Here is an 11,753-nt window from a genome sequence, read left to right as displayed (position 1 = left end):
TACTCCACTATGGTCTAACCCCAAGCTTCCACATCTTAAGACTATTCCAGACTCTCAGTTATGGTCGCGTTATGATATTAAATATATCTTGGATATTATGCCGGAAGGCACTCTTTTAACCTTTCCAGAACTAAGACACTCTTTCTCTCTCCCTAATAACATGTTTTTTAGATACCTGCAACTGCGACATGCAGTGGGATCCCAGTTTGTTACCCAAACTATTGATGTATCTCCGAGAGGAGTGGAAATCTTGGGACGTACTGAGGATCTTAAGAAACCCCTCTCAACCTTTTACAATAGATTACTGCTAGCAGGTAGTACCTTTCTACCTAAACTGTATAGCAAATGTCAGGGAGATATCCCACACCTTTCAACAGAACAATGGGAGGACGTACTAGAGGCTACCTTTGAGGGGATTATTTGTAGCAGGGACAGACTAACTCAGTTGAAGTTTCTACATAGGATTTATCTTACACCTCATAGGTTGCACTTAATGAACCCGGAGATTGGGCAAGAATGTCCAAGATGCCGATACTCTCCAGCAGATTTCTTTCATATGGTGTGGACCTGTGCTAGGGCGCAATGCTTTTGGGGGAACGTGGTGAATCATATACGGGATAGGACAGGCTTAGTCGTCCCATTGGACCCACTAGTAATCTTACTTAACCAGGTGGAGGATCTTTCATGTGGTAGAGCTCAGAGAATGTTGATTATATTACTGTGTATGTATGCAAAAAAAACTATAGCAATCCATTGGAAATCTGCTGAGGGTCCCATACTGGTAACTTGGGAGACACTGATCGACAAAGCCATCCCTCTTTACAGACTTACGTATATTAGGAGAGGGTGCCCACAAAAATTCGATAAAATATGGGCATCTTGGATAGATTTTGAACCTACCTAGGACTCATTGGCTACTATTTTCGGATTCCCGTCTCACATTGAATGATCAATATAGCTTCTGTTCTGGAATTCTGTTGGTACAATGTCTTGTCATGGGTAGGACGAATATGTACATGTATATGGAAGATGTGATGGATTACACTGCACCGTTATTGTTTTTCTTTTTTTCTTTTATTATTTGTCTGGGGTTGACATGTTACCTACAGTTCATATGTTGTACAACAAATGATTGCTCATTTGCTATGCTCTGTGATAATATGTACACATTTTTGCTTAATAAAAACGAATTGTTAAAAAAAAAAAACTATAGGGTCCAGAGGCAACCCTTTGGGGGTAACATAACATCCTGCCTATGATCTGGTGTTTTTATGTTGTTTCCATAAACGCTACTCTAGATGAGCAGATAGCTATGGTACTGGTTCACTTATATTGCTATCCCTGAATTTGCAAGTAGGTATGACCTGTTTCCCCTGTACCTTACCTGGAAAGGTGATCAGTGGAAGCCATTAGTCTGGCTATTCAATTTTTACATGATTTTCTAGTAGACTTAAGGTATGAAGATCCAAATTACAGAAAGATCCATTATCCGGAAAATCGCAGGTCCCGAGCATTCTGGATATCAGGTCCCATACCTGTACTATCAACTAAGGCTGACTGATACCTGATACTGACACGTTCCTATGATTTTGAAAGGATTGTGTCAGTATCGATTTAAGCGCCTCTTCTCCAGTGTGAACATCCCCAACTTGGCCAGTCTTACCTAATAGTTAAGATTTTCCATACCTTTTACCAGCTTAGTTGACCTTCTCTGTACCCTCTCTAATGCAATAATGTCCTGTTTGTGTGCTGGAGACCAAAACTGTACAGCATATTCTAGATGGGGCCTTACCAGTGCGCTATAAAGTGGAAGAATGACCCCCTCCTCCCGTGACTCTATGCCCCTTTTAATACAGCTCAAGACCTAAATTGCCCTTGATGCTGCTGACTTGCATTGTTTGCTACAGCCAAGTTTTTATATAAAAAGACGCTAAGCTCCGTCTCCATTATGGATTTGCCTAGTGCAGTCCCATTAAGGGTATAAGTGGATATTTTTACATCCCAGGTGCATGACTTTACATTTATCAACATTGAATCTCATTTGCCACTTAGCTGCCCAGATTGCCAGTTTGTCAAGATCCTGTTGCAAGTGCCACATCCTGGATGGAATTAATTGGGCTGGATAGTATACTGCAAACATTGATCCAGTACTTATAATACCCTCCCCTACGGCATTAATGAATAAGTTAAATAAAAGTGGACCCAATACTGAGCCCTGATGGACCACACTAAGAACCATACTCCAAGTAGAGAATGTACCATTAACAACCACCCTCTGTACCCGATCCTGTAGCCAGTTTCCTATCCACATGCAAACGACTTCATTAAGCCCAACAGACCTTAGTTTAGAAAGCATTCATTTGTGGGGCACGGTATCAAATGCTTTGGCAAAATCCAAATAGTTGACATCTACTGCCTCCCCACTGTCCAGTATCTTACTTACCTCACCATAAAAAGCAATTAAATTTGCCTTACATGACCTTTCCTTCATAAAGCCGTGCTGATTGCTGCTAATAATGCCATTCACTAGGACATTTTGAACATGATCCCTTAACAAGCCTTCAAATAACGTGCATCTTTTTACTATTAATATACTTAAAAAACTTTTTGGGGTTAGTCTTAGTCGCAATGCTCTCTTCATTTCCTTTCTTTGCCTTCTGGATTGCTGTTTTATAACATTTATTATGGGACCTATTATCCAGAATGCTTGGGACCTATTAACCAGAACAGGTATGGGAACTTTTATGCAAAATGCTCAGGACCTGGGGTTTTCTGGATAATACATCTTTCTGTAATTTGGATCTGCATATCTTAAGTCTACTAGAAAATCATGTAGACATTAAATAAAGCCAATAGGCTGGTTTTGCTTCCAATAAGGATTAATTATATCTTAGTTTGGATCAAGTACAAGGTAGTTGTATTACTACAGAGGAAAAGCTAATTATTTTTTAAAATTTGCATTATTTAAATAAAACGGAGTCTATGGGAGATGCCCTTGCCGTAATTCAGAGCTTTCTGGATAACGGATTTCACCATAATGGATCCCACACCTGAATACATTTCTCTCTGCATAATTGAAATTTAAAAGATATCGTAAGGTTTGCTTGAAGGCACTTTCTCTGCTGTCTTATTTCGAGATTATCTCTGATGCCAAGTAATGGACTAGCAAGGGGTAATTCTCTTGTTTTTTCAGTATTTTTATTGGTTTTGCAACATATTAAGTTACAATCCTTTTGATTAAAGTGCGTTAACATAAGAATTGTTATCAGTGTAAGATGTTGCAGTCAGTTCAGTGTTGGCTAAAAGAAATGGTTGTAATCTAAACAAAATAAAATGTAAGAAAAGGAGTAAATCAAAATACCATAATGCTAACAGTAGGAAACTATAGGTATGGGAACTGCTATCCAGAATGCTGGGGGCCGGGGTTTTCTGGATCTTTCCGTAATTTGAATCTTCAAACCTTAAGGCTACTTGAAAATCATGTAAACATTAAATAAACACAATAGGCTGTCTTGTTTCCAATAAGGATTAATTATATATTAGTTGGGGTCAAGTACAAGGTACTGTTTTATTATTACAGAGAAAAAGGAAATCATTTTAAAAATTTGGATTATTTGGATAAAATGGAGTCTATCGGAGATGGCCTTTCTGTAATTTGGAGCTTTCTAGATGATAGGTTTACAGATAACGGATCCCATACCCGTAATAAAAAGTAGCAATAACAATACATTTGTAGCCTTACAGAGCATTTGATTTTAGATGGGGTCAGTGACCCATATTTGAAAGCTAGGCAAATAAGTTAAAAAAAAAACAATGAAAACCCACTGAGAAGTTGCTTAGAATTAGTCATTCTATAACACACCAAAAGTTAAGTTAAAGATGAACCACCCCTTTAAGAAGGATATAAATAATTGGAGAAAATGCAAAGATATGTAACTAAACTGGTTGAAAATTTAAATTATGAGGGCAGACTGTTATTGTGTCGGTTTTATCTTGGGGGGGGAAGACACTTGCGAGGGGATATAATTCAGTAAAGTACATTACAAGTACTAAAGTGCAATATAGACAGATAATTGGATGAAAATATACTGGGTGATGGGAAACAACCTATAGCAGAAACTTGTACAGGTATTGGATCCGTTATCCAGGAACCCATTATTCTGAAAGTTCCAAATTTCGGAATGACTTTCTCCCATAGGCTCCATTTTATCCAAATAATCCACATTTTTAAAAATAATTTCCTTTTTCTCTGTAATAATAAAAAGTACCATGTACTTGATCCAAACAAAGATATAATAATCCTTATTTGAAGAAAAACCAGCCTATTGGGTTTATTCAATGTTTACATGATTTTCTAGACGACTTAAAGTGGACCCGTCACCCAGACATAAAAATCTGTATAATACAAGTCCTTTTCAAATTAAATATGAAATCCAATTTCTTTTTTTTTATTAAAGCATTCATAGCTGTTGTAAACTCATTTAAAAATATCATCTGTCAATCAAATATTGCCTGCCCCTCCTCTATGCCTAGGCATAGAGGCGGGGCAAGCAATTACTTTCACTTTCCATTCAGCACTTCCTACATGTCACTGCTCTCCCCCACATTCCCCCGTTCTCTTCACTGTTTCATTGTGTAACTAGGGCATGGGGATGGACATCATGTGCCCCATTCTGGTGCACAAACAAGATTCTGAGATGATACAAGACTTGTCTTAATAACAGTGTCCCACAAAATGGCTCCTGCCTGCTTGTTATAATTATGAATTCCCAGACTGATGGAAACAAGATTCAAATAATTTATTCAGTGCAATTAAAGTTCATTTTGCTTGACTAACATGATAAAATAGGATTTGAAATAATTTTTTTGGGTGACGGGTCCCCTTTAAGGTATGAAGATCCAAATTACGGAATTATCAGGAAAACCCTAGTCCCCCGGAGAGAAGAGACTGGAATATGCATAGGAGAGACCTGAATAGAAAGAGGAGTAATAAAAAGTGGCAATAAATATAAATGTGTAGTCTTGCAGAGCATTTGTTTTTACGTGGGGTCAGTAAACCCATTTGAAAGCTGTAAAGGGTCAGAAGAAGAAGGCAAATAATTAAAAAACTATAAAAAATAAAGGCCAGTTGAAAAGTTGCTTAGAATAAGCCATTCTATAATATACTAAAAGTTAAGTTAAAGGCGAACAACCCCTTTAAGGCAAACAACCCCAAGTGGAATTCACAATCACTAGACTTACAAGACTTTGAAATACAAGGGCATACTTTGTTGCACAAAACATTTCTCCATATCCGTAGCAGTTGTAGTTGGGTTTTATGGTGAGAACATTACAAGAAGAGTATGACACACAGCTCCAACACGCATAGGGCAGGCAGAGTATGGCACACACAGCAGGCATAGAGCAGGCAGAGTATGGCACATACAGGGAGCATAGGGAAGGCAGATTACAGCTGGAGACAGGGAAACCTATCAGGACAACTCTAATATGAGCAGTTCACAGGCCCGGATTTGTGGAAAGGCCAGAAAGGCCTGGGCCTAGGGCAGCAGAATTTTAGCGGACATTGCTAAACAACTACTTGACTTGGGGCAAAGAACCGACGTTCTAGAGCACAAAGTTGACGATAATACAACTGTCTTAGATGCTCACGAGAACGACATTCAGGAGCTTCAAGGACAACTACAAGAGGTTTGGGACAAAACTGAGGTGCAGATAACAGATCCTGGCGCAACAACTTGCGCATAAGAGGCATCCCAGAAACGGTAACGGACCTCTCTTCTGCCATAGACAGTATTTTTACATCAATCTAATTTACCTGCTGAACGGTTAGAATGCGAACGGATTCACCGTGCCTTGCGGCCCCTAAGGGATGGTGACCCGCCTAGAGACATCATATTACGTCTCCATTAGCACCAGACTCAAGTAGCGATACTACAGGCCGCACGTCAGAAAGAACGTCTAGAACATCAGGGCACCCAATTCCAACTCTACTCTGACCTTGCTCCCATAACGCTCCAGAAGCGTAAAGCATTGACTAAAGCTCTGCAACAACTGAAGATAAGGTACCGATGGCTATTTCCAGTGAAAGTATCCTTTTCCTACAATGGCCAAAGTCACCAAATTGGCTATCTACACTCAGGAACAGAGCTACTATCCCGCCTCGGCCTGTCACCACGCCACACGGACAGCCCAAGAAAATCACCCAGACCCGCTCCACCTCGTCGAGTCAGCCCTATTTGGGAGAGAGCAACGGGTTCACCAAGGCAGAGAACATCACCTACTTGAAGATCTGAGAAGACATCTCTGGTGTCATGATTATGCTTGGGACAGTAACCTGGATGGTTGGTTGGGCTATGCATCATTCACACCCATTTTACTAGATACCCACCACTTTGTTTTACTGAGGCATCCTAAATAACTACCTCCCCACCCCAATCTTCAATGGATGTGACTGCTTTGTGATGTCGGTTGGTGGGAGAAGTTCTCTGGACAAAACAAGGTAAAACTTGTTTGCGACATGCTAACACATTCATCCTTGACTATGTAGCACCATTGAGTTAACAAGGGTGGAACATCAACCCCTAATACTCCCAACTATGCTTGCCCATAGTAGTTCACTTCCTTCCAGTGCCTAAAGGATACCACTGATTTCTTACAAAGACTGTCAGAATTTTCTAATATTAACTCTAGCTGGATACTTTGCAGCATAGATGTGCAATCGCTTTACACATCGATTCCACATGACGAAGGAATTCATTATGTGGAACAAGCACTCCTGACCACCAAATTGCCACATGCAATGATTTACTTTCTGCTAGAACTATTGTCCCTAGTACTTAAGAAAAATTATTTCCGTTTCAACAATGAATTTTATATTCAAGTACAAGGGACCGCGATGGGTAATAACCTCGCACCTAGCTATGCTAACATCTTTATGCACTATTTGGAACAGAGTCTGATACTTAATAATGTATTTAAAGATCATATCAAATGTTATTTGAGATTTGTGGACGATGTTTTTTTGATCTGGAGTGGAAAGGAAACTGAATTACAAGAATTCCTACAATTCATAAATACTCAACACAAAACTATTAAATTTACCGCTGAATACAGCATTGAATCAATACATTATCTTGATGTGAAGGTGATTAACAATAAGGGCAGACTGGAGACAGACCTTTATACTAAACCCACTGAATGTAATAACCTACTGCATAAAAAAAGTTACCATACCCCTGGGACATTACATGGGATCCCAAAAGGTCAATTTTTAAGAATCAGAAGGATTACTTCTGATGACCAGAAGTATATCACTAACACCAATAAACTTATTAAGAAATTTTGTGAGAGGGGCTATAATGAACAGGAATTGACTTATACAAGGGATATGGTGTTAGAAATTGAGAGAGAGACACTACTTAGACCTAAACAAACCATCTCTACTAAACAACAAAAAAATGAGCGGATACCACTTGTATCGACTTATGGCCCAACAAGTAAAAGCATACAACGTGTGGTAAATAAATATTGGCCTATATTACGGAGAGACCAAACATTACATGAAATTTGTAAGGATCAACCCATCTTTTCATATAAAAGGGGTACGAACATTGCTGACAAATTAGTGAAATCCGATATATTAAAATCAAAATCAGATACGAGGTTCCTTGGTCCACCAAAATATGGGACATTCCCTTGCCTTAACTGCAGTAATTGCAATTCAATTATAAAGGGTCCTTTTGTAACACATCCCTTAAAAGGAAATAAAATTGCTATCAAACAGTACAGCACATGCAACACAGAGTCTGTAGTATATGGGCTTAAATGCCCATGTGGCAAAATATATGTTGGCCAGACTAAGAGAAAAGTGCGGGTTAGAATTGGAGAACATAAACGCTCCATTACAAATTACAATCCCGCTGATGTTAAAACTCACACCCCAGTGGGTAAACATTTCCACGACTTTAGACATAACAGTGCCAGTTTAAGGTGGCAAGTACTTGAGGAGGTGAAAATACCGAAACGAGGTGGTGACAGAAAAAAGCTACTATTACAAACTGAAGCCAAGTGGATACATACACTTAATGCAATGGAACCATGGGGATTGAATGATGCCTTTAGTATAAAATGTTTCTTGTAATATGAATATGTTACTAATATAAGCTTGTTTCTTCTCTGCAGAGTTGAACTGCAACACTGTATTTACGTCAGTTAAAGATACTATATCTGCAAAGGGTAGGAAACCACTTCCTTTTGAAACAATGTGTACACTGTATTATGACTAATATGAAATTACTATGTATACTTTTACACTAATATGGTAAAAAGGTGTGTTTTTGGAGTAGGCCACAAGATGGCAGTACTCTTTAAGATGTATTGGATAATATTATGGTCTGGCCAGAGGGTGGAGCTGACATCACATGATGGGATTTGGGGATGTATTTATTCTTCTGTTTTTCTGCACTGTGTAATAAGCACCTGATGAAGAGTCCTTGGACTCGAAACATGTTGTGTACATTAAAATAAACAATACAATTGTTTGAAGGTTCTCCAGGGTAAGCTTTATTCATTGTTCACTTCCTTCCAGGGTTAGCCCCTCAGGTTTATCTTGTTGTCCCCCAATAGTTTTGTTCCTCCTTCCCTAACTGGCTGTAGGGACTGAGGGGTGAAACTCACTAAACAGTGGACGGTTCCACTGACAGTATTTCACAAATTATTGTGTATTTTACTTTACTATTTCGTTCTCATGTTCTACTATTTTGTTAAGATGTTTTATTTCATTGAGAGGGTGGTTTTCACATTCTACAAAAGTCAGTATGATCCGTGCAGCCTTTGTGGGCTGATTGCCTTATTTTATACATGTTTGATATTTGATCCTTACATTAACAATGGATTTGAAAATCCTATCCCATAATGTTCAAGTTTTTAACTCCCCAGGAAAAAGAAGAAAAGCTTTTCAGTATTACAACTCTCTCCGAATAGATATACTACTCCTCCAAGAAACCCACTTTTCAACAACCTCCTACCCCAAGTTCGTGCACAAGAATTACCCGATGGTCTATATGGCTAATAGCACTACGAAAACTAAAGGGGTCGCAATCTATTTGAGGAAAGGTTTACACCTACAGGTATTAGAGACCTTTGAAGACCCGGAGGGTAGATATATTGCTTTAAAAATTTCTATGGATGAGATAAAAATGACCATAGTCTCTTACTATGCCCCAAACTCGGGACAATTCTTGTTTTTTGAACGGTTGGTGGGCTTTCTGTCACACTGGGGGGAAGGCCACTTAATCATTGGGGGAGATACCAATGAAATCCTAGACAGGTACTGGGATAGACAAACAATTTCAACACCTCCTGATCTCTACCACCCCCACATTTCAACAGAGGGTACGAAAATTGGCAAATTATGCAGCACAGAAGGCTGGGTGGAGATTTGGAGAGAGCTCCACCCAGGAGTTAGGCAATTTACCCACTTTTTCTCGCCCCATAACCTCTATACTAGGATTGATCGTGTATGGTCTTCACAAAGTTTGTTATCGATGCCCCAGTCCTCCAGAATTTTGAACATATCTTGGTCAGATCACTCGCCCATACTATATAAACTCACTCTGCTACATATACCCAAAAGCCTGGCAAGGTGGTGAATGAACAAATCTCTTTTAAAAGTGCCAGACCTATAGAAACGCTTAGAAACCTCCCTCAACACATACTTTCAGGAAAACACATCTACCATTCCTTCTTCTGCTATGGTTTGGGGGGCTACTGATCCAGTGGGGATTACAGCGGAAAAAGGCACGAAATTTAGAGATCACTACTCTGACCACACAATTTAATGATTTAATGGTACGTCAAATGGACAATCCCAACATAGACCTAAGAATTCAGATCAACCAAACTCATATAACGTTAGATCTAGTCCTCACACATAAGGCAGAGAAAGCTTGGAAATAGTCTCAACAAAGATTATACTATCATACCAACAAACCTAGTCGCCTTTTTGCGAGATGACTTCAAAATCGCATCGATTTTACCCCAATCCCCAAACGTAAAACTTCGAATGGGTTTACTACCAATGCGCTACAGAGTATTTTGAGAGAATTTTACATTTTTTATAAAAAATTATATCAAGCCACAAATTGGATTCATTTTTTCAGGATATCACACTACCACCCCTAACCCCCTCTCAACTTCAATCTTTAAATGCTGAGATAACAGAGGAGGAAATCCAGACAGCTATTAAACTATTGAAACTTCCCAAATCACCTGGGCCAGATGGTTTTCCGGCATTATATTACAAGAAATTCTCCCACATCCTCACCCCACATCTAGCCACAATGTTCAACCAACTGCTTAAAGATGATAAGTTACCAACCCAAACTTTAATGGCTACAATTATTCCCATCCCTAAACCGGACGCAGACTCAACAGATTGCAAAAATTACCGCCCGATCTCTATTTTGAACCTAGATATCAAAATTATGGCCAAAGTCCTAGCCACCCGTCTCAGTAAAATCTTGCCATACCTCTTTAACAGAGATCAAGTGGGGTTTGTTAGAGGCAGGCAACCCACAGATGCTATACGAAGATTAATTCTATTGGTAGAGGGGGCCCAAAAACCCTCCACAATTTTCTGACATGGATCTACGCTCTATACGACCATCCTCTGGTATCCAGTGCTGCCCATTCCAGTGGTGGAGGGACCGTAATCTCATAAGGGTGAAAGACCTACTCACCGTTAGGGGTCCTGCTTCCTTTGACTATTTACATGAAAGACATGGCCTTCCAGAATCAGAATATTTTTGAGCAAACCAACTTTTACACTTTGTTACAGAATGTATACAGACATATAAACTCCCCTACACCCTTAGTGGACATAAGATATGTTCAGTCATGGGAAAAAGAACTAGGGAGATCCTTGACAGATAAACAGTGGAGTAAACTATAGGATAACCTAAGAAGATGCTCTAATAATACAATTTTGCTAGACTCTGGTTACAAAGTTCTCTTTCGTTGGTAACTCACTCCCAGCAGATTAGCACTTATGTACCCGAATCTCAATAATGGCTGTTTTAGGGGATGCAACACGCCTGGGGATATGGCGCACATATGGTGGAAATGTCCTTGTGCAACTAGGTATTGGATTAGGGTGTATAACTTAATTTTTGGTGTTCTAAATGTGAATTTACTAAAGGATCCTTATGAGGCGCTGATGGGTGCCCCACCACAAAATGTAACAATGGCACAGAGGAAGATAATTAACCACATATTTTTGGCTGCTAGACTGGTCCTAGCAAGGTCTTGGAAATCTCCACAAATAAACTTTAACCTACTCAAACCCAAAAAAGACTGGATAATGGTAACCTAAAAGTTAACCAGTATTGCTCTGGACAAAGTTCCCAAGTTTTTGAAAATCTGGCAACCCTGGATAGATATGGGGGAACCCTCCCTCCTCGCTTGCTGACACTCTAACCACCCAGATATAACATTGAGTATTTCTGTCATAATAATAAATGGGAGTGATAGGATGGTGCTGTAAACCACCTTCTCGCTATGGTTATTTTTCTTTTACATATTTTCTTTTTTTCTCTACTTAACAAAAGTGATTTTGGTTAGATCTGCTTGTTGTACATACTGGTCAACTGTTATTTACAACATATTTTTTTATGTTACATGACCCGTCTGTTGGAACTGATGTATACTATTATAAGACTCAAAATGAAAACTGCTTACATTCCCTTTGTATACTA

Source organism: Xenopus laevis, chromosome 2L, assembly GCF_017654675.1.
Source record: "Xenopus laevis strain J_2021 chromosome 2L, Xenopus_laevis_v10.1, whole genome shotgun sequence".
Lineage (NCBI taxonomy): Eukaryota > Metazoa > Chordata > Amphibia > Anura > Pipidae > Xenopus > Xenopus laevis.
The sequence above is the reverse complement of the archived record's forward strand: the minus strand, read 5'-3'. Positions refer to the sequence as shown.